Raw genomic sequence first — 24,767 nt, forward strand, 5'->3', positions numbered from 1 at the left:
AGATAATTCGTTTTGGAAACGAACGATTTGTGTTCGATCAGTTAAATATGATTGTAACCAGGAGAGAAGATTTGGATGAAAGCCAATTTTTTGCCTTTCTTACAGAAAGGTTTGGTTATCGGTCGATTGGGGAGATCATTAATTATGGGTCTTAGGCATACCTTTATAGGTACCTATCGACTCAGCTCGACGAGTTCTGTTGATGTCTGTGGATTTGTATGTGCCATTTTAAAAATGTCAAGAACGTTTTTGCGAAACTGGGCTGCACAATTAAAATGATTTTAGTCTCAAAAGAATGCATTTTTTTTTTCTACACAACCCTTTCAAAAACGGGGAAAAAACAAAATAGTTGAAACAAGTTTTTTACGAAATGCATATTATACAAATTATGGCATAAAAAAAAGTTGCTAGTGGCGCCTCGAAGCAGCAGCACCAGCAATTATTCGATTATATTGATGATAACAAAAAAATAAAAATTCTGTCATGAGAATCGATTCCAAAACCTTCATCTCATAAGTCACCAACGCTATCCAATAGGCTATTGGTACGCTTAAGATTGAGACGCTAAAACTGAAATGGGTTACAGGTATTACTAAGACGCTCCGTTTTCTGGGCAGATTCTCAGTCTGCTGGTGCAAATACGGCAACAGCGGAAAATATAATTAACACGTTTAGCTTTTCAATGCAGCAAATGGCGGCTTACCGTTTCCTTCCCTTCAGAGACCTATGTTCGGGCATTAACAAAAAGCAGAGCCGTACAGAAAACTGCGTTGGGGGGAATTCATTCGAAGATTTTAGACCTTGTTTTTTTTAACCATACTTGATCATTCAGCATACTCATACATAATTGAGATTCAGAATTTAGATTTCAGAATTCTGAATGTAGATGTAAAATTTAGATTCATCAGAACATCTGTAAATTTTATCCTCACTATCTATTCATCATTATCAAGTTTCAATTCTGACATTTTTTCTCCAAGAACATAAATTTTCACCGGTATGCCGAAACACAAATTTACAAAAATCAATGAACGGCGGTTAACTTTTCTTAAAATATCTTAAGAATTCAGATTAAGAACTCATATCCAAAATTCAGATTCAGATTGAAAATTCAGATTCTGAATAGGGTAGGGGAAGTTTTGTGGGAATATTTTGTATTACGCATGGTTGAGCTCTAAAAAAGGTATCATCCAAGCCACGCGTAACCGCTAGCCATCAACACTGTAGTTGGTTTGATCTATCGAGTTGAAAAAAAATTAAAAATAAATCAGCAAGAATCAAACTTGTGACCAGCTGCGCGAGAGTCTATGTGGTTTATCTATAGGTGAGGACAAGACTGCCCTTGCACGAGTGTGAGAATCAGTTTTTTCAATGTTTTGATTGCTACGTCACAAACGTTCATGAACGTCTCGACGTTGAAGTCGCCGTTCATCGACGACATGCAACGTTTCATTTTATTTGAAAAATCACAAAAAGCACCCTTTTATTTACGTTTTTTCTTCCTGACGCCTAGTACGACGACGCAATGAGTTCTACATAATAAACAACTTTATTTGCGTCCCAAACATACCTCCTAATATGTTTCTATGGCTACATTTGGACGCCTAATACTTGACTCCGTGATGGCGTCGCGTTACGTCACAATCGTTCATAAACAACTGTATGGATACAACGAACTTATACTAAAGTTTTTGGTTGTCCCCACCTATAGATTAACCACATAGCGCGAGAGTTTGGAACGCTACCACAACTCCACGTCAGCTTATGATTTCAAAGAGAATTAAACATTTTAAATACCAGTCCTTCCTTCTATAAAACAAACTCCTAAAATGCCAGTTCGCTTTCCCTCAAAAAAACTTACTAGACATGGTTTGGTACCTTTTTGCCTTTCTAACAGAAAGGTTTGGTTATCGGTCGATTTGAGAGATCATTAATTATGGGTCTTAGACATACCTTTATAGGTACCTATCGACTCAGCTCGACGAGTTCTGTTGATGTCCGTGGATTTGTATGTGCCATTTTAAAAATGTCTAGAACGTTTTTGCGAAACTGGGCTGCACAATTAAAATGATTTTAGTCTCAAAAGAATGCATTTTTTTTTCTACACAACCCTTTCAAAAACGGGAAAAAAACAAAATAGTTGAAACCGTTTTCTTTACCAAATACATATCATACTTATTATGGCATAAAAAAAAGTTGCTAGTGGCGCCTCGAAGCAGCAGCACCAGCAATCATTTATAAATTGAAGATAATCAAAATAAAAAAATAATATTTTTATTAACTCGAGAATTGAACCAAAACCCTTCAGATCCCAAGTTGCAAGCGCTATCCAATAAACCATCGGCACGCTTGATTGAAAGCGGCTCAAACTCAAATAGGTAAAAGGCATTACTAAGACGCACCGTGGTCTGGGCAGTTTCTCAGTCTGCTGGGGCAAATACGGCAACAGTGTTTATATCTTACACTTCTTGCTTTTCAATGCAGCAAATGGCGGATGGGCGTTTCCTTCAGAGTCCGCCATGCCTATAGACATTATAATTTCATTTATGAAATTATAGTGTCTAAAGCCATGCCGGGTGTCAACAAAATGCAGAGCCGTACAGGAAACTGCGTTGGGGGGGAATTTATATGAAGATCTTATGACCCTCGTTTTTTTTACTCGTGTTGAAGAATGAATTTATGTTTTTTTTTTCATTTCTACATACTCATACATAATTTAGATTCAATTTCAGATGCAGAATTCAGATTCAGTTTTCAAATTCAGGATACAGGTTTAGGAATCAGAATTCAGGATTCAAAATTCAGAATTCAAAATTCAGATTCAGAACTCATATTCAGATTCAGAATTTAGATTCAGAATTCAGATTCAGAATTCAGATTAAGAATTCAGATTCAGAATTCAGATTCAGAATTCAGATTCAGAATTCAGATTCAGAATTCAGATTCAGAATTCAGATTCAGAATTCAGATTCAGAATTCAGATTCAGAATTCAGATTCAGAATTCAGATTCAGAATTCAGATTCAGAATTCAGATTCAGAATTCAGATTCAGAATTCAGATTCAGAATTCAGATTCAGAATTCAGATTCAGAATTCAGATTCAGAATTCAGATTCAGAATTCAGATTCAGAATTCAGATTCAGAATTCAGATTCAGAATTCAGATTCAGAATTCAGATTCAGAATTCAGATTCAGAATTCAGATTCAGAATTCAGATTCAGAATTCAGATTCAGAATTCAGATTCAGAATTCAGATTCAGAATTCAGATTCAGAATTCAGATTCAGAATTCAGATTCAGATTCAGAATTCAGATTCAGAATTCAGATTCAGAATTCAGATTCAGAATTCAGATTCAGAATTCAGATTCAGAATTCAGATTCAGAATTCAGATTCAGAATTCAGATTCAGAATTCAGATTCAGAATTCAGATTCAGAATTCAGATTCAGAATTCAGAATCAGAATTCAGATTCAGAATTCAGATTCAGAATTCAGATTCAGAATTCAGAATCAGAATTCAGATTCAGAATTCAGATTCAGAATTTTTGTAAATTTATTTTCGGCATATCGGTGAAAAATTTAGATTCATGGAGAAAGAATATCAGAATTAAAAATTGATGAAGCTGGATGTTGCGAGGTAAAGTATGGTGTACGTTAATAAATTTTCCTTGCAAAAATGTTCTTTCGCTCTTTTCATCATCCGTAAAATTTCTCCTCACTTTATCAATTTTCAATTCTGGAATTGTTTCTCCAAGAATACCAATTTGCACAGTTTTTGATAAATTTGCGATGACTTAAAGATCATTACGCATGAAAACACGATTTTGTTTTGTGAAAACTTTTTTTCACAATTTTTCTGAAATTAAGTTTGCTGCATACTTTTAGGGGTAAAACCATACTATTAAAAGTTGTAAAATCCGAAATCATAAAAAAAAATTTGGATGAAAGAAATTTCAATGTTGAAAACCGTGTGATGCAAAACAATCAAAATGAGATTTACAAGATTAAGAATTCAGATTCAGAATTCAGATTCAGAATTCAGATTCAGAATTCAGATTCAGAATTCAGATTCAGAATTCAGATTCAGAATTCAGATTCAGAATTCAGATTCAGAATTCAGATTCAGAATTCAGATTCAGAATTCAGATTCAGAATTCAGATTCAGAATTCAGATTCAGAATTCAGATTCAGAATTCAGATCCAGAATTCAGATTCAGAATTCATATTCAGAATTCAGATTCAGAATTCAGATTCAGAATTCCGATTCAGAATTCAGATTCAGAATTCAGATTCAGAATTCAGATTCAGAATTCAGATTCAGAATTCAGATTCAGAATTCAGATTCAGAATTCAGATTCAGAATTCAGATTCAGAATTCAGATTCAGAATTCAGATTCAGAATTTAGATTCAGAATTCAGATTCAGAATTCAGATTCAGAATTCAGATTCAGAATTCAGATTCAGAATTCAGATTCAGAATTCAGATTCAGAATTAAGATTCAGAATTCAGATTCAGAATTCAGAATTCAGATTCAGAATTCAGATTCAGAATTCAGATTCAGAACTCAGATTCAGAATTCAGATTCAGAATTCAGATTCAGAATTCAGATTCAGAATTCAGATTCAGAATTCAGATTCAGAATACAGATTTAGAATTCAAATTCAGAGTTCAGATTCAGAATTCAGATTGAGAATTCAGATTTAGAATTCTGATTAAGAATTTGGATTAAAGATCAACCTGGAATTTGAAATTGGAACTTATATTCAAATATTAGACTAAGTGTTGTAACTCAAAATTCAAACTTTAGAATCAGAATAAGATTTCAGATTTAGTTTACAGAATGAGATTAATCATTTAATAGTCATATTACTTTCCCCTCCTTTTGTGGGAATTTTTCCTCTATGCATGGTTGAGCTCTAAAAAAGGTATCATGCTAGGGCACGCGTCACGGCTATCCATCAATATTGTAGTTGGTTTTACTTATTCAGTAAAAAAAAAGCATAAAAAAACAGTAAGATTCGAACCGTGACCAGCAACGTGAAAGTTCTGGTTGCTACCACGGCACCATTTCAGCGTGTTATAAATCTCGGAAATTCTACTGTTTAAATACCATTCTTTCCATACATAAAATGAGCTCCTTACATACCAGTTCGCTTTTCCCCAAAAAAACGTATCAGGCATCATTTTTGCCTTTCTAACAGAAAGGTTTGGTTATCGGTCGATTTGAGAGATCATTAATTATGGGTCTTAGACATACCTTTATAGGTACCTATCGACTCAGCTCGACGAGTTCTGTTGATGTCCGTGGATTTGTATGTGCCATTTTAAAAATGTCTAGAACGTTTTTGCGAAACTGGGCTGCACAATTAAAATGATTTTAGTCTCAAAAGAATGCATTTTTTTTTCTACACAACCCTTTCAAAAACGGGAAAAAAACAAAATAGTTGAAACCGTTTTCTTTACCAAATACATATCATACTTATTATGGCATAAAAAAAAGTTGCTAGTGGCGCCTCGAAGCAGCAGCACCAGCAATCATTTATAAATTGAAGATAATCAAAATAAAAAAATAATATTTTTATTAACTCGAGAATTGAACCAAAACCCTTCAGATCCCAAGTTGCAAGCGCTATCCAATAAACCATCGGCACGCTTGATTGAAAGCGGCTCAAACTCAAATAGGTAAAAGGCATTACTAAGACGCACCGTGGTCTGGGCAGTTTCTCAGTCTGCTGGGGCAAATACGGCAACAGTGTTTATATCTTACACTTCTTGCTTTTCAATGCAGCAAATGGCGGATGGGCGTTTCCTTCAGAGTCCGCCATGCCTATAGACATTATAATTTCATTTATGAAATTATAGTGTCTAAAGCCATGCCGGGTGTCAACAAAATGCAGAGCCGTACAGGAAACTGCGTTGGGGGGGAATTTATATGAAGATCTTATGACCCTCGTTTTTTTTACTCGTGTTGAAGAATGAATTTATGTTTTTTTTTTCATTTCTACATACTCATACATAATTTAGATTCAATTTCAGATGCAGAATTCAGATTCAGTTTTCAAATTCAGGATACAGGTTTAGGAATCAGAATTCAGGATTCAAAATTCAGAATTCAAAATTCAGATTCAGAACTCATATTCAGATTCAGAATTTAGATTCAGAATTCAGATTCAGAATTCAGATTAAGAATTCAGATTCAGAATTCAGATTCAGAATTCAGATTCAGAATTCAGATTCAGAATTCAGATTCAGAATTCAGATTCAGAATTCAGATTCAGAATTCAGATTCAGAATTCAGATTCAGAATTCAGATTCAGAATTCAGATTCAGAATTCAGATTCAGAATTCAGATTCAGAATTCAGATTCAGAATTCAGATTCAGAATTCAGATTCAGAATTCAGATTCAGAATTCAGATTCAGAATTCAGATTCAGAATTCAGATTCAGAATTCAGATTCAGAATTCAGATTCAGAATTCAGATTCAGAATTCAGATTCAGAATTCAGATTCAGAATTCAGATTCAGAATTCAGATTCAGAATTCAGATTCAGAATTCAGATTCAGAATTCAGATTCAGAATTCAGATTCAGAATTCAGATTCAGAATTCAGATTCAGAATTCAGATTCAGAATTCAGATTCAGAATTCAGATTCAGAATTCAGATTCAGAATTCAGATTCAGATTCAGAATTCAGATTCAGAATTCAGATTCAGAATTCAGATTCAGAATTCAGATTCAGAATTCAGATTCAGAATTCAGATTCAGAATTCAGATTCAGAATTCAGATTCAGAATTCAGATTCAGAATTCAGATTCAGAATTCAGATTCAGAATTCAGATTCAGAATTCAGAATCAGAATTCAGATTCAGAATTCAGATTCAGAATTCAGATTCAGAATTCAGAATCAGAATTCAGATTCAGAATTCAGATTCAGAATTCAGATCCAGAATTCAGATTCAGAATTCATATTCAGAATTCAGATTCAGAATTCAGATTCAGAATTCCGATTCAGAATTCAGATTCAGAATTCAGATTCAGAATTCAGATTCAGAATTCAGATTCAGAATTCAGATTCAGAATTCAGATTCAGAATTCAGATTCAGAATTAAGATTCAGAATTCAGATTCAGAATTCAGAATTCAGATTCAGAATTCAGATTCAGAACTCAGATTCAGAATTCAGATTCAGAATTCAGATTCAGAATTCAGATTCAGAATTCAGATTCAGAATTCAGATTCAGAATACAGATTTAGAATTCAAATTCAGAGTTCAGATTCAGAATTCAGATTGAGAATTCAGATTTAGAATTCTGATTAAGAATTTGGATTAAAGATCAACCTGGAATTTGAAATTGGAACTTATATTCAAATATTAGACTAAGTGTTGTAACTCAAAATTCAAACTTTAGAATCAGAATAAGATTTCAGATTTAGTTTACAGAATGAGATTAATCATTTAATAGTCATATTACTTTCCCCTCCTTTTGTGGGAATTTTTCCTCTATGCATGGTTGAGCTCTAAAAAAGGTATCATGCTAGGGCACGCGTCACGGCTATCCATCAATATTGTAGTTGGTTTTACTTATTCAGTAAAAAAAAAGCATAAAAAAACAGTAAGATTCGAACCGTGACCAGCAACGTGAAAGTTCTGGTTGCTACCACGGCACCATTTCAGCGTGTTATAAATCTTGGAAATTCTACTGTTTAAATACCATTCTTTCCATACATAAAATGAGCTCCTTACATACCAGTTCGCTTTTCCCCAAAAAAACGTATCAGGCATCATTTTTTTATATTGAGATTGGAATTTTTCGTGTTTGAATATCTGAAATCATACTTATATGATTCAGAGGGAAGGAATCTATCATGTATATTCTGTATTATTTTATATATTTCCAAATATAATTTAAACTCTGTTAGAAAGGCTCCAATCCACTGTTAAGTGTATTAAATCGGGTTTTTTAATTTGAAGATTAAAAGGGGTATGTCAATGCGATCAAAGGCTTTGCTAAAGTCGGTATAAATAGCCTCAACATGAAAGCCTTTGCTCATAGAATCGATAACGTATGTAACGAATTCGAGAAGATTTGATGCTGTAGAGCGCCCTTTGAAGAAACCATGTTGTTTACTCGTTATAATATTTTTTACTTGTTGATAAATTTTTTCATTTATTATTGATTCAAAAAGTTTTGGGATGCAAGACAAAATAGCTATTCCTCTATAATTTCGTACATCTGATTTTTTTCCGGACTTGAAAATCGGAATTAAAAAAGATTTTTTCCAAAATTTGGGTACTTTTCTATAATTTAATGACATATTAAAAAGAATCAGAAGAGGCTCTGTCAATTCGGCCGCCAAGTTTTTAAGAAAACATGGGGGAAGTCCATCAGGCCCTGCTCCTTTGGAAGCATCAAGTTTTCTAAGTCCTTCGGAAACATTATTGTAATCAATTTCATTGACCTGAATGTCACACGCTAAATCTGGAATGATTGAAAAGTATTCCCTATCTCGGTCAGCCTCAGTGAAAGAAGTGTACACTTCTTGAAAAAATGTTGCAAATAAGTTAGAAATTTCCAGTGGATTATTTCCAATGCTTCCGTCAAGTGTCAATTGAGTAGGGAAGTTTGAATTCTTCATCTGCTTTTTAGTATAGCCAAAGAACGCTTTTGGGTTTTGTTTAATTTCTTTTTCAATTTTCTGATTGTATTTTTCAAAAGAACTTTTTATACATGAATTAAGCTGGTTGCATAAATTTATATAATTTTGATGATTTGTAACACTTCTATCACTTCTGTAGACTTTATGAGCTTTTTGCTTCCTATTTTGTAAGTTTTTCAAATCCTTGTTATACCAGACAGGGTGTTTAGAGCTGTAGGACCTTCTTTTAAATTTTGAAGGAACATAACTGTTTATTAGATTAATCATTATGTTATAAAAGGTTTCTACTGTTGTATCAACATTTCCTTCATTCTTCAATACACTTGACCACTCTATATTAATTAGTTCAAGTTTCAATAGTTCGAAGTTTGAATTCTGATAGTCTGGCATTTCCTCGTATTCCCAGTCGCGAGGTTTGGCACAGTTATGGATAAAGAGCGAGTATTCTATCGCTTTGTGAAATGCTTCGTTTTTCCATAGTGGATCTGCCGATTCGTTTACGCAAAAGTCTTCTGTACAGTTAGTAAAAAGTAGATCAAGATAATTATTGTTACTATTTTTAACATGATTTACTTGGTTTAAGCCTAAAATAGAAGCTTTGCCGAAGATTAATTGTAACGTTTCGTTTTCGCCTACGACTGGAAGTAGAATTGCTTCATTGTCATCATCCAAAATAAAGTCAGCGTTGCGTTGATTGAAATCGCCATAAATATGTAATTTTGCTTCCGGTTGTTCAGCTAATGTATTTTCAAGAATTTGGAAGAATAATTCAAAATAATGTGAAGTGGCATATTCAGGTGGAAAGTACACGGAAGCAAAAATGTGCATTTCTTTTGCCAATAATGTTTTTACAAAGATAGAATCAAATTCAGTATATGTTTGCGTTGTAATTTCTTCTGAGGGAAAAATAGAATCCAAAGCTACAAGAACGCCGCCACCTGACTTTTTTTTGGACAATGCTAAATTTCTATCGCTGCGGAACACATTAAACCTCGAACCGAAAACTTCTTCACTGTTAACGCTAGCGTCCCAGCTAGTTTCAGTAAAGAGAACAATTTGAAAAGAGGAGCCTAAAAGTTTCAAGCTTATTTCCTTCATTTTTACCGCGCTTCTCATACGGTTCACATTTTGGCAATAAGCTAGAATTTCGATCGAAGATCTAGTACCTACATTGGCACGCGTCGTTGGGGCAGAAAATTATATTGCCCATACATTACCGGGTAATCAAACGCCGTGGGAGCCGTTGGAGCGCGATGGCAGCATGGGGCAGCAAACGGTGTGACGTACGGGTTGGGAAACGGATAGGCAAACGTCGCTTGTGGGGAGACAGGTGGCACTGAAGGCGTCATGTTTCCGTTATGATTCGTTGGCAAATTTGATGGGACGGCAGGTACAGTAATTCTCGGACGTCTTTTACGGCGCGGTGATACTTCAGGCGAAGAATTCGTTGGCAAATTTGGTGGGACGGTGGGTGCAGTAATTATCGGACGTCTATTACGGCGCGGTGACGGCACGGGGCTTGGTGTTCCTCGAACGTTGTCCTTTGGAGGGTTTAAAGTTTCACCCCTTATAAATTGGATACCTCGTTTGCTTCTGCGTTTACTGGGGCTGGCTGGCGGACGCGAAAAAAGGTTTTTGGCCGCCGCAAGAAGCTCTCGATCAGGCGGTAGTGAATAATTCATGTTGTGGGTAGAACGGCTATTGATGTGGGGGTTCATATTATTGTTGTTAATATTACGCGCCTTGCGTTGCCGTCTTTTTTTTGCTCTATCGGCTTTTAGTTGCTGCTTCTTGCGGCGCAACTGTCGATTGTCGTATTCCGTCCAATCGGCTTTCCATACTTTTCTGGTACCCAGAAGGCGCCAACCTGAGACAATTTTTTGACTTATTTGTTGATTCAATTCCTCGGCCAAACACGTTCTTGGTTCAAGCAAAGGGGTGACTGGTTTTGCTGCAACTGCGTCGTGAATCGACCGTAGTTCATCAATCAGGTCCACGTTACTCGATGGGTTTTGGACGGTTGCCCTTAGTGCATTAAGTTCCAAGGCAATGGACTGGAGCGAAGGAGTAAGCTCCTGTTCTAAATTGGAGAAGCAATTTTTGTGCTGCTCCTCCACCATGGACATAAGGCAATTTTGATGGCCTGAGATCATTTCTTCCAGCATTTCGAAGGTTTGCGCCATCTTCTTTTTATGTGCGTCGAAAGTTGACACGTATTGCTCTTTCATAGACGATGAGAGCGTGTCAAATAAATTATCTGCTGACGGAGATGGTCGCATGGCCGCTTTTATCAATGAGGAGAGTTCATTCTTTTGGATACTTATTTGATTCGAGAGTGTATCGATACCCTCAATCAAAGTTTCAATATATGACAATTTTGAAACCTTAGAGCTCAACTTCTCATGTGCCGTATTTTGCAATTTGAGCTGCTCCAATATTTGTGTTTGCTGGGTCATCATTTTTGTATGGTCAATCTGCTCGTTCATTGAAAGTTGGCAGTCATGGCACACCGGGAGCATGAACCGCCTAATCGATTCTTCACAATTTCGCTGCACTCCAATACAGGCAGCATGGTACCTTCGGTGGCATGGTCCAGTACACGTCCAAAGGTGGACGCTATCAACGATATTACATGTGGCGATATGGCACGGCATGTTTCTATAACACTTTTTTATAAACTTTTGAAAAAAAAAAAAATTATACTGACGAAGGCACTTCGAGCACTAGACGGCTATGACGAAAAAATAAATAATTTTAACTTAAGGAACTGCGCGAAAACACGTCTGTATCACACGGCGGTTCGAATCGGAATGTAGATTTTAATTTTTAGTTCAATCAACCTTATGTATTGAAACTCAAAATTTGATATACAAAAACCCTATCTCGTCTTCAGAATGGGTTTTTATTAAGAAGTGTAACTAAGATTGAGATTGAAACGAACCATTTTTTTTATTATAAAAATCTTTTATGTCATACCAAATGTTATGTTGATATGAAATATTCTTAAAAAAACAATTTCATACTCAATTTTATTTCGTGTTGTCTTCTAAATACTTAAAAAAAGGGTTTTAAAAATTTACACAAGGCCACAAAACTTACTTTTTTCTTAGGTGCAATGAATTTAAACGACAATTTCAACTAATTTGGGTTCCCCGAATCTAAATATGTATGCAATATTTCTATCAGCTTTTGTTATTGAAATGACTTTTGAAAATAATTAAAAATCTTTAGAGAAGTTTCTTTTTTACAAAAACTCAAATCAAAAACATATTATTTAAAAATAAAAGTTTTATATGAATTGATGAACTTGAAATAGAATCAAGTTTTTTTTTACACTTTTTGCTGTGATGTCAAAAATACTCGGATGCATTTTTCCATAATCAGTTATCTAACAATCTTTGATTTTACTAGTAATGAACTCTTTATCACCAAAACTAAATATGTTCGGCCGAATTTGATAAAATTTCTAGTTCAGGACACTATTTACCAAATCAATAACTTAAAAAATAAGCACCAAAATGGTTATAGTGAAACATGTTTATTGAAAAACTCTTCCTGAAATATTTTTAAAAACTAATCTTTTTTATTTCCATATTGTTTTTTCAATTTTCAAATAAATTTACCGAATTTTATTGTACTTTTTTTCAATTTTCTAATCAACTTGCCGGATTTTTTTTAATCAAACTTTTTAAATTTTTAAGACATATCGTTAACAATTGTTTCCTTGTTTTTAAATTCTGAATTTTCGTGTTCTTCAAGCATTAGCCTTTAACTCTAAATTTCTAATAATAAAACATTATTTCAACCTTCTGTTCTTTCAGGACTATTTTGGGAATATTTTAATTTTAAAGAGACAAAATACTCAGAGCTTGTAACTTAAAGCTTAAAAACCTGCGATTGAAAATTTAAAAACTTTTTATTCATATTTTTTATCTGAAATCATGTTTTTTGGATCGATCATGATTTTTAAATTAATCTTAAAAGTTTTAAAAAAATTTCTAAGCAGCAACTTTAAAAATAACTTTTAATACGCAGTGTTAACTAACTTTGTATTTGATTTGTGCTTTCAATATTAATAACAAAAGTTTTGAACTTATTATTTTTAATTTTTCATCAGTTTTTATCATTCACGTAATTACTAATTTTCTAACATTTATTTGTCAGTGTAGTTGAACATGAAGTTATTATTTAAGCTTCAAAAATGAAATTTTGATAACTGGAGGATTTTACTTTATTAAAGGTTTCATGTCTGGCTTATATAACTGGCACTTTTGAAATAATTATAAATATATTCTTCTTTTTATCAAATTAAATTAAACCATCGAACATTGAATAAATTCTGTTCAAAATTAATTTCTTATTCAGTAATCGGTAATTCACATTTTAAATCGTGATTAAATAGTTTTTGTTCAAATTAAAAAATTACAGCGGAATTTCTCACTAAACTTCCAGTTGAAAATGAGGAAAAGAACTCCAAATTTAGATGAATAAAAATTAACAATTATTATCATTTTCCTAACATCTATTCATGGTAAGTTTGGTACAAGATTGGACATTTATTTTAGAATTCTGATTTTTTGAATTTAAAATTTGCTAAGAAATTCTTTTGAAACTAATTTATTTCTTACTTACTTATCGAAAATTTGTTTCCAAAATTATGTTTATCAGTCATTTTTTTTAGTTTGTGTGTTGAACATGAGTGACAAACGGTGTAAGAAAACCCTTTCCTTTTCAATTTTTTATTTTTGGTATTGTTATTATTTTTATCTAAATTTGAATTTCGAAAGTTGGCCCAAGTTTGGTCATGTAAGTCTTTCTAAAGTTTTTATTGAGATTATTCAGATTAACAGAATCGTTTTCAAGTTATTGAAAATAATATTCTTATGAGGTTTTGATTGAAAGAAATTTGAAATACTTTTTTTACATCCATCATTTTTGAAGAACTTACTTTGCATGTTTTCAATTGTATGTGTGTATTTTTTTGCTTTTTAAATTTACACTGTTTTATTATTAGTTTACTATAAATGTTGAAAGCTACTAATAGTTTTTTGAAGTTATTGGAAAAAAGATTATCTCTGAATTCAATTTTTCTATCCTTGGGCACAAACATCCTATTTATTATTTTGAAGAGTAATCAATAATAAATTCTAAGATTTATACTCTCAACCTTAGCATAATAAAGTGTTAATATTATAAAATTAAATGTTCGTTAAAAATATATTAAACAAAAAAAAATAAATAAAAAAAAAATGTGTCGTGGTCGTGGTGGATCGTGGTGTCGGGACACTTCTAACTGTGATTCTAGCAAAACTTTATTACTATGAAGTGATATGGGTGTCTAACGATTTTAAGTGTTTTTATATTCTCAATGAACGTATCCTTTTCAAATTATTGATATTTTACTATTATTACTAAATTTTTGTAAATTTTTAATTTTGTATTTTTATGATGGTTTGTTGTTGATATATTTATTCATACTGGTTTGTATATGTGCATATTGTTTACTATTAAATATTTTATTTCATTACTATATATTCCTTCATATTATTGATTTTTCATTATTTATCATCCTTAGTAAATAATTATATTTCATTTTTTATACTACATGTCATACTACTATATTTATATATTTGATCTTTAAATATTTTACAGAGGGAATGCATCTGGGGATAACCCAAGGAAACCTTGCAAGCGGAGTGGTAGCCAACCATTGTAGGTTTCTGAGGGTTGGATGTCTTCCTTCGACGAACCATCGGCCGTGGAAGCCTTCGGACCAACCACACAGACATAGGCAGGTCCTTGCTACCGATGGGGGAACCATACATACATACATACATACATAATCAATAATAAATTCTAAGATATAATTTGCTTGAATTCGCGTTTTAATAAACAGTTTTACAATTATTTTTTCTCAAAATTGGATGGTTGAACCGACTACATTGGTCATCAATGATAACTCAAAAGTTAGAAATTGGCCAATGAAATTGAATTGTATAAAACTCAAAACCTCAGATTTAATAATCTAATCAACTTTTCTCGAAGGCTATTGAAGCCCTGAAATCGCAGCCTTGGCCTTATAACTCGGAATCTAATTTAAATATTTTTCTTTCTCTATGAGGATTTCCAAAAATATTAAAATGGTTGGCTTTTAAAAGCTGGAATTTATGGAAATCGGTTCCTCAGTTTTTCAGCACTCAGTCCGAATAGTTATTCAGCAGAAGAAGTCAATTCGTTGTTCACTTTTCAGTTCGATTTTGTTTAAATTATAACAACGGTTTATATGATTTAGTTATGATTGCATAGGCTTTTTGATATAATTTGAGATATTTTAACATCCTACGAGTACTAAATTATAACTCATCCAGATAGGCAAAAAAAATGAATTTCAAAATATCTCATCTTGATATAATTTAGTTTTTCTTTTCTGATCGGGTAAGTGTTTAAAAGCAATTGGTTGTTTTCGTTGAGAGTTGAAATTTTCTACGATTTGAAAAAACGTGCGGATTTGGAAGCTTAGAAAGAATTTTTCCCCTGTTTAAGATTTAAATAACCCACTGTGCACTGAACGCTGAAGGAAGCGCTACAACTGCACCTCTAGTAAGTACTCACATAGGTGCTGACGGCTTAACCGCCAGCCTTCCGGAGTAGAGTCCATACCGAGGAGGTATTAACTAGGCTCAAAGTGACCAAAGCCGGATCAGAAATACCACGCCGCGGCTTCGAGCCCCGGTAGGTGTAGATCACCAATAGATGATGCATGCAATGGCCTCTGGTCAATCGATAACAGCTGAGCGAGACACTTCTCGCTCGCTGCTGCTAGCTTATTTGAATTGATAATGCGATGCGATTTTTTTTCTGCGCTTTTTGATAATCAATATTGGCAGCAGAACACAACACATCAACAACCGATAGAATGTTGATTTCTATCGATTTGTTCGTTCGAGTATGTATCGCTTTCCAAACGCTCTAATTGTGTGTTCAGTGACTCGGTAGAAATCCGTCCGATTTACATACGCAAATCAGTTTTGTGAGACAAAAAAAAATCATCACGTTTAACGGGGAAAACGAATAAGTGTTCTAAGAATATAAGAAAAAATTTCTCTTTGGATGTCAAGGCCCTTAAATGAATGTTGAACAACAGGGTAGAAAGTAATATAATATTTTTTAAAACATTAAAATAGTTTTATTTCACTTTTTTTTTCGAACATAGCAAATTTTGAACAGTTTAAGTGTTCTGCGAATAAGCATCTCATCTTCGCTGTTTTTTTATTTATATACATTCAGCTATTTTTCTGCAAGAAGCAATAGGATGAAGGCAATGAATTAACATTATATATATAATTTTCAAAGTTATTGAAATATTACTACCTACCTCACCTAATTAATTCACCTGAATTTTGCAGTTCTCAGAAGATAGAGTGTTTAGAGGCAAGGCACCTTTATCCAAATCTGTCGTTGTAGTTTGAAATTTCGGCTTTAGGGTATCCAGGCAAGCCCTTTCGTGAACCTCGACCGTTTTCGTCCAGGGAGGTTGATTTAGGATAATCTTTAAGATCTTGTTTTGGATGCGTTGGAGTCGTAACTTATAGGTCTGAGCACAACTTTTCCACACTGGCCCAGCATACTCGATGGTAGGGTAGCTGATTTGATACAGTCATTTTGTTCTCCAGAGTCGGTTTGGATGTTCTGCACATCAGCGGGTACAGAGACCAAATCAATAAATTACATATAGAGATGATTTTAACAGCGTGTGCTTTGACTGATAGGGGAGAGGCGGGCTATATGCGCATATTAAAGAGAGCACTCATTTTCTCCCATATTTCAATAGATAGGAGTCTGAAAACTATATACACATGAGCGGACATCTGTTTTATATGCATTAGAGAAATTTTTCTGATAAAATATCTTACAGCTTTTGTGAAAATAATTTTATAATAAAAGAAGTCATAATAGCCGATTTCCGAAACTGGCGGGCTAAATGCGCATATTTATGTTTTAGCTATATTTAATTAATACTTGCAATGTTTTGATATTATTTAATTGAAAATGGTAGAAACGGATGTTAAGCATACGTCAAGGCTGAAATTTTGGTGAAATCACTAGCTCTTTTGCATGAAACATAATTAGGTACCGTCAAACATGGCATTATGCAAAAGCAGGGTTAGATGAAACATTTGTATACAACAACGCTCATTCAATTTTAATTTCAATATACTGTAATAAAGTTATAATTGAATGATAGCAAATTGATTATGACATAGTTTTTAACATCGTGAAAGAGTTTTTCAAAGTTTTTGATTCTCATAAAAAAAATTAAAAAATCGAGCATTAAATCTACAAATTTTTACATTTTTTGATGCCGTAAAAAACTTTACCTCCTATGACGGATTGGCTTAATGATATCACCTACAAACTTTATATTGCTTTCATTATACAATACCAACACTGTGGATGTATAAATATTTTTCGGACAATTACCAAATTTTTTTTAAATAATTTTTTTTATAATTCAGTTAGCTGACTGGGGCAAAATGCAACAAAAGGACAGAACTACAGAACTAAATCTCATAATACGCGTTTCCATATGCCGGATATGATTGTTTTGCAATATGCGTTTGTTACCATTAAAATTTCATCCATCCTAAGATTTATTTAAATGATTTAAGATAATAGAATATTTGGTAGTATTTTTTCCCCTAAATGTATGCAGCAGATTAACACTTTTTTCTTAAAAACATTTTTTACAGAAAAAATGTAAAATTGAATTCGAACAAAACCAAAAATTACTGCAATTTGTGCTTTATGCGTTATGACATCAGAAATGTATCAAAAACTTTAAATTTTCAAACGTTTTCATTGGATTTTTCATTAATTACAAAGTTTGTTGCAACTTACCCCTTTTTCTTAGTAGGGTAAAAATCGCATGTTTTTGAAAATTTAAAAATAACTGGTAAAACCAATAATTTTTCTGACTACGTCAGTTTGGTGTCCCATCAACCTTAAAACTTTTGATGTACAAGAGGTATAATTATCTGTAAGCATTTAGATTTTATAAGCCATTGAAGATGAAAAGTGTTGCATATTGCCCCAGTTGACGGTATGCCATATGGCGATATTTCATGGTAATATTTCGTTCATATCGTATTTTTAGCGGATCAGTATGAAGTTCTTCTTTTTTCGCTGTAAGATCGTGATTTGGGCGTAGATTTAAAGGTTAAATGATAAATAGTAAAAAATGTACAAGACCTAATCTATTTTTCTTGATATAGGCATTTAACCTGCCTTGATATGGGCATTCAGAACCTGTCTCTTATTCCAATATCTTATCATTTACAACTTCAATTTGTTGAATTTCCTATTTCCAGATGAATAAGAAAGAAAAACCATTGAAATTTTTGTTCACAGAATCTGTACGCACCAAAATTTAAGTTCAATATATTTTAACAAAACTGACAAAAATCTTGTTTGAATTTTTAAATTTTTTCGACTTTATATAACAATTTAATTTTTTTATGCCATGTGTTGAAAGCGTATTACTCTCAAACTGCACTGATTAGATATGATGAATCTCCAGCCATATCGTCAATCGGCCATATGCGCATATTACCCAACATGCGCATTTAGGATCACTTCACCCTATCATATGACTGTTTAAGGTGAGTTTCGGGAATCTTGAATGCGGAAACAGGATGGTTAAAGTCTTTGTACAATTTTCCAACTTTTAGAGCACCTGTATCCGTGGTTCAAACAGTCGGTTTAGACCCAAATTCCGATCCAAGCAACCGCACCCGTGTTCCATTATACCAGTTTCATCTCACATTTTTTTTAGAACTGTGTTGGGAGGACACCCCTACACAACCTTATCATCATTATCAGTGGGCTCATCGTCTGACACATTCTGTCAGAGCGACTGACGTCTACCACAGAAGAACACCAATTGTGCAAGTCATTCTAATTCACCACTCTAATCAAGAACCACACCGTTTATTCGTTTTAGTTTTAACAATCGTGTAATAAACTTTTAATATGTTAGTTGTATAAATCATCGGCCTATTTATTACAACAAAGTGGCGACGAGTTGGTTCAGTACCGATTTCGCGAATAACAGTTGTCCGTCGCGTTAAAATCGGCTTTTTGATCGAAACAATCACCGCGTGTGAGGAGTTGAGGTTACCATCATGCCGGATCCAGCTGTAAATCAAGCAGTAGGGGGACTCGCACAGCAACCATCATCCAACCAGATGCTGATGCAAATCCTTCAACAGCAACAACAGCTTATGGCACAGCTTACTCAGCAGGTCTCAGCTACCCAGCAGGCCATTCACAAGCTGTCGAGGGACGAAACGGTTTTGGACTCCCTTTCCAACAACTTTACCGAATTCGTCTATGATCCGGAGCAAGGCAGTACTTTCGACTCCTGGTATGCACGTTATGCAGATTTGTTCGACAAGGATGCCGAAAAACTGGACGACGCTGCGAAAGTCCGGTTACTGATGAGGAAGCTGAATCCACAAGCACATGAGCGGTTCACCAGTTTTATACTTCCGAAGCTGTCCAAGGAGCTATCGTTTAGTGAAACAATTGGGAAGTTAAAAACGATCTTCGGATCCCCAGTGTCCGCGTTTCATCGCCGTTATCTGTGCTTGCAGACGACAAAAGACGATTCCGATGATCTAGTGTCCTATTCGTGCAAAGTTAATAAAGCGTGTGTGGACTTCAAGTTAAAAGATATGTCAGAGGAACAGTTCAAGTGCCTCATTTTCGTGAGTGGTCTCAAGTCAGCACGAGACTCGGACATCCGTATGAGGTTGATAACGAAGTTGAACGAAACTAAGGACGTTTATCTGGAACAAGTGGTGGAAGATTGCAAGAATTTACTGAACTTGAAACAAGGAAACAGTCTTGTTGAGAAACAGCAATCATTCAGTGCAGTGAACGCCATTCATAAAGAGCGGCATACCAAACCAAATCATAAACATTGGGCGGGAAAGTCAGTAAATTCTACTAATCTACCAAAAACTCCGTGTTGGGCGTGCGGTGCTATGCACTTTTCTGTGGACTGTACATACCGTGAACATCAGTGTCGTGAGTGTAAAAAGAAAGGCCATAAGGAAGGATATTGCGCCTGTTTTACGTCTGGCGGTAGCAGCAGCAGCAACAAGAAGGAAAAGAAGAAGAGTAGCAGAGAAATGAAGATAGTGTCCGTGAACAATATCACTCAGAGCAGGAAGTACTCCGAAATACGAAATCAACCGAAATCCGGTACGATTGCAGATCGATTCAGCGTCGGATCATTTCTGACCAGTGTTGGCGAAAAATCGGCGAACCACAAGGAACAATTCCTTCTTGCAACGCCAAATCTGCATCTGGGGGATCACTTCATTTGGCCCGAGAGTTTTGGTGTGATGTGAAGATCGGCAGCAAAACAAAACGTGGATTGTGTCGGGTTGCTCCACCAGACCTGGAGCTTAACATCTTAGGCTCTGACTGGATCGAACTCTTCGGGTTATGGGACGTTCCCATCAGTTCATTCTGCAACAGAATCAACAACCAATCGCCTCATCCGCATTCATTCCTGCAAGCTAAGTTCCCGAAAGTATTTTCGTCGGAAATGGGTCTCTGTTCAAAGACCAAGGTTCGCCTAACACTCAAGGGTGAACCGAAACCAGTTTACCGGCCCAAGCGTCCGGTGGTCTACAGCGTGTAAGGTGCAGTAGAAGATGAGCTTCAGCGGTTGCAGAATTTGGGCATTCTCGAACCAGTGGACCATTCAGATTGGGCAGCACCCATCGTCGTGGTTCGGAAACCGAACGGGAGAGTCCGCATTTGTGCTGACTTTTCGACCGGCCTCAATGAGGCGTTGGAGTCCAACCAGTGTCCACTTCCCCTACCAGAAGACATCTTTACAAAGATGGCAGGATGTAAGGTCTTCAGTCATATTGACCTATCCGATGCCTATCTCCAAGTGGAAGTGGACCCCCGAGATCAACATCTGCTGACAGTCAACACCCACAAGGGCTTATTTCGTTACACTCGCCTCACACCCGGCATCAAATCAGCTCCGGGTGCATTCCAGCAGATCATGGATGCAGTTCTGAGTGGCATCGGTAGAGCCTGTGGTTATTTGGATGACGTGCTAGTGGGTGGTCACACGAAGGAGGAGCATGACCGCAACCTGCATCAAGTGCTTCAGCGTCTGGAGGAGTATGGTTTTACGATTCGGATGGAGAAGTGCAAATTCCACATGCAGCAAGTGGAATACTTGGGCCAGGTTTTAGATGGTGATGGAATTAGACCCGATCCGGAAAATCCGCGATCCGCCATTTCCACCATGCCACCACCTCGGGACCCATGTGGTTTATCTATAGGTGGGGACAAGAGTACCCTTGCACGAGTATGAGAATCAGTTTTTTCAATGTTTTGATTGCTACGTCACAAACGTTCATGAGCATCTCGACGTTGAAATCGCCATCCACCGACGGCATACAATGTTTCATGTAATTTCATAAATAACAATCAAAGCACCCTTTTAATACGATTTTTCTTCCTGACGCGCAGCTCGGCGACGCTATTTTTTTCTAAATAATAAACAAATTTATTTGCGTCCCAAACATTCTTCCTCATAAGTATCCATGGCTACATTTGGGCGCTTATCACTTGACTCCGTGATGGCGTCGCGTTACGTCACAATCGTTCATAAACAACTGTATGGATACAACGAACTAATACTAAAGTTTTTGGTTGTCCCCACCTATAGATGAACCACATAGCCTCGGGACGTCTCGTCATTGCGGTCGTATTTAGGAGCTGTAAACTACTACGCAAAGTACATTCCCGAAATGCGTAAGCTCCGGTACCCGATGGACCAGCTTTTGAAAACTGGTGCCAAATGGAACTGGTCAGAAGCGTGTCAGCGATCGTTCCATCGGTTCCGTGAAATCCTGCAGTCACCATTGGCGCTTACTCACTACAATCCAAAAATGGAAATCATAGTATCAGCGGACGCGTCAAACTACGGAATCGGCGCGCGAATCGCCCACAAGTTGCCGGATGGGTCAGTGAAACCGGTATCCTATGCGTCACGAAGCTTGACGCCAGCCGAGGCAAACTACAGCCAGATTGAGAAGGAGGGTCTGGCGCTAATATTTGCAGTAACTCGGTTCCATAGGATGATTTTTGGTCGGAATTTCGTTTTGGAGACGGATCACAAGCCGTTGCTGGCGATTTTCGGGTCTAAGACTGGCATCCCGGTTTATACAGCAAACAGGCTTCAGCGGTGGGCGTTAACTCTATTACTGTATGACTTCAGCATCAAATATGTCAACACAAATAGTTTTGGTTATGCTGACATTTTGTCGAGACTGATTAACACCCACGTCCGCCCCAACGAGGAGTACGTCATCGCATCGATTGAGCTAGAAGACACCATGCAAGACATCGTCAAGCAGTCTGTCGAGGGTCTTCCGGTCACTTTCAAGATGATCCAAGCAGGAACACAGTCGGATGCGATTTTGAAGCAGGTTAAGCAGTTCGTTGAAACAGTTTGGCCAACCGATCGATCGAGATTCAGCGACTCCCAGCTGCAGCAGTTCCATCAACGCCGGGACAGTCTTTCAATAGTGTCCGATTGTCTCGTCTACGGAGAGCGATTGGTCATTCCTGCAAAATTTCGAGATCGGATTCTGCGTGTTCTACACAAGGGCCACCCAGGAGTGGAGAGAATGCGGTCCATAGCACGTAGCTACGTTTATTGGCCCGGAATCGACGAGCAAATCAGCCAGCGTGTCCGAGCGTGTGTGGAATGTTCGAGAGCCGCCAAGACCAACACAAAAACTAATTTGGAATCTTGGCCTGTACCAGAAAAACCATGGCAACGATTACACGCCGATTATGCTGGGCCAGTCGACGGCAATTACTACCTGATTGTTGTTGACGCTTTCAGCAAATGGCCAGAAGTCATCTCCACCAAGCGCATCACAGCATCTGCAACGGTGGCCATGTTCCGCGAGATCTTCGCCAGAAACGGGATGCCTGAAACTTTGGTTACCGACAATGGCACACAGTTCGCGAGCGAGGAATTTGAAACGTTCTGCAGCAACCAAGGAATCCTTCACCTTAGAACACCGCCGTACCATCCGTAGTCGAACGGTCTCGCAGAGAGATTTGTCGACACATTCAAGCGAGGACTTCGAAAAATAACGACGGGGGGAGAGCCTCTCCGTAAAGCAATTGATACTTTCCTTTTGTGCTACCGCTCCACTCCATGTCGTAGCGCACCTGATGGGAAGTCTCCAGCAGAGCTGTTATTGGGCAGACGATTACGAATAGCATTGGACCTACTGAGACCACCAACCTCGTTCTACAAGCAACCCGAATCGAAGCAGGAAATCCAGTTCAATCGAAAGCATGGCACGAAAGCGCTGAACTACGATGTCAAGGATCAGGTTTGGACTAAAGTACACCGAAACAACACCTGGTACTGGGAGCCTGGTGAAATCCTTGAACGTATTGGCCGGGTTATCTACAATGTTTGGTTACCAGATAAGCGAAATCTTGTGAGGTCCCATACGAACCAACTGAGGAAGCGGTACGAGTCCGAACAACCAACATCACCAGTACAACAGCAGTCAACGCAAATTCCGCTAAGCATCCTATTAGATTCGTGTGGTTTTAGTCAGCCATCTGTCGCACCATCCGAACAAGCAACAGGTGGGCCATCGCAGTTACCGTTACTCAATCAGCTACTTCCTACCGAGGTCCCTCGCCGAGCGCCTTCCAAGCCTCCAAGAGCTACTACTCAGCAACAACCGAGCCAGCTTCGCCAATCTTCTAGAGTAAGAAGAACACCCGTGAGGTATGAGCCGTATCATCTCTTCTAAGAGGGGGAGGTGTTGGGAGGACACCCCTACACAACCTTATCACCATCATCATTATCAGTGGGCTCATCGTCTGACACATTCTGTCAGAGCGACTGACGTCTACCACAGAAGAACACCAATTGTGCAAGTCATTCTAATTCACCACTCTTATCAAGAACCACACCGTTTATTCGTTTTAGTTTTAACAATCGTGTAATAAAGTTTTAATATGTTAGTTGTATAAATCATCGGCCTATTTATTACAACAAACTGGTATAAGGATTGCTCCAAAATTGATGAATTTGGATCCAATTTGACGCAGTTCTAAACCGTTTGACAGTTAATTAATGGAACACGAATGGGGTTACCCGTTTTTTCACTGGATTGGATCTTATTTCGTTGGTTTAATTCTTGTATAAACCAAGGTGGGTATATATTCAGGAGGTGTTCCCGAATAACGAATTCCCGATTCAGCCATTTTGGCTATGTAGGCTATGCAACTATACGGAACTCATGAAGTTTGTTTACCAACAAACCACAGAAAAGCTGAGCAAAAAATAAACAAACTCATTGAGAGCCCCGCTCACTCCTCGCCTACTTACTGTGAAAGTCAGAGAACCTAGTGTATCTAAGAACCTTGGTATAAACTAGACCTAAAAATAGACCACGGATACAGATGCTATTATAGTATCATGTCAGAGTGTCAAGGCTTCCTTGTAGACTGTTTGCTTGAGTTCAGATGATTCGACCTTTGTACATTATTGCTGTGTCGTTAGCGAATTGAGACAACACGCCCCCACCAGGGAGCGATAGGATGTCAGCGGTGTATATTTTATACAGAATGGGTTCCAAAATTCTTCCTTGAGGGACAGCAGCCGCAATGTTGTATATCTCTGAACAACTCTCATGAAGGGAGACTCTGAATGCTCGACCAAAGAGGTAACTTTAAAAAAAGGTAGATAGATAAAATAAGATAAGGAAATTGTATCGCTTCAGTTTAAAGATCAATCCTTCATGCCACACATTGTCGAAGGCTTTTCCGATGTCCAAATATGCCATTGCTGTCGATTTAGAAACTAACTTGTTGTGCCGGATGTTGTGATAGAGTCTGGCGAGGTGTTGAATTGTTGACCTACCCTTACGAAACCCAAACAGCTCTTCAGGTAAGACACCGTCTGTGTCGACGAACGTCAAAATCCGGGTTTGTACGGCTTTTTCAAAAAGCTTAGATAAACAGGAGAATAGATTT

At 36.6% G+C, this 24,767-nt stretch overlaps 1 protein-coding gene and 1 pseudogene across 8 annotated transcripts in view; both read left to right on the top strand.

Annotated features, from left to right (window-relative positions):
• LOC129742161 (sodium/hydrogen exchanger 7) overlaps positions 1 to 24,767 on the top strand; it is a 301,385-nt gene that overhangs the window by 134,392 nt on the left and 142,226 nt on the right. The window lies entirely within an intron of this gene.
• Positions 21,500 to 23,539, top strand: LOC129747773 (uncharacterized protein K02A2.6-like; annotated as a pseudogene).

This window comes from Uranotaenia lowii, chromosome 2, assembly GCF_029784155.1.
Source record: "Uranotaenia lowii strain MFRU-FL chromosome 2, ASM2978415v1, whole genome shotgun sequence".
NCBI classification, from domain to species: Eukaryota; Metazoa; Arthropoda; class Insecta; order Diptera; family Culicidae; genus Uranotaenia; species Uranotaenia lowii.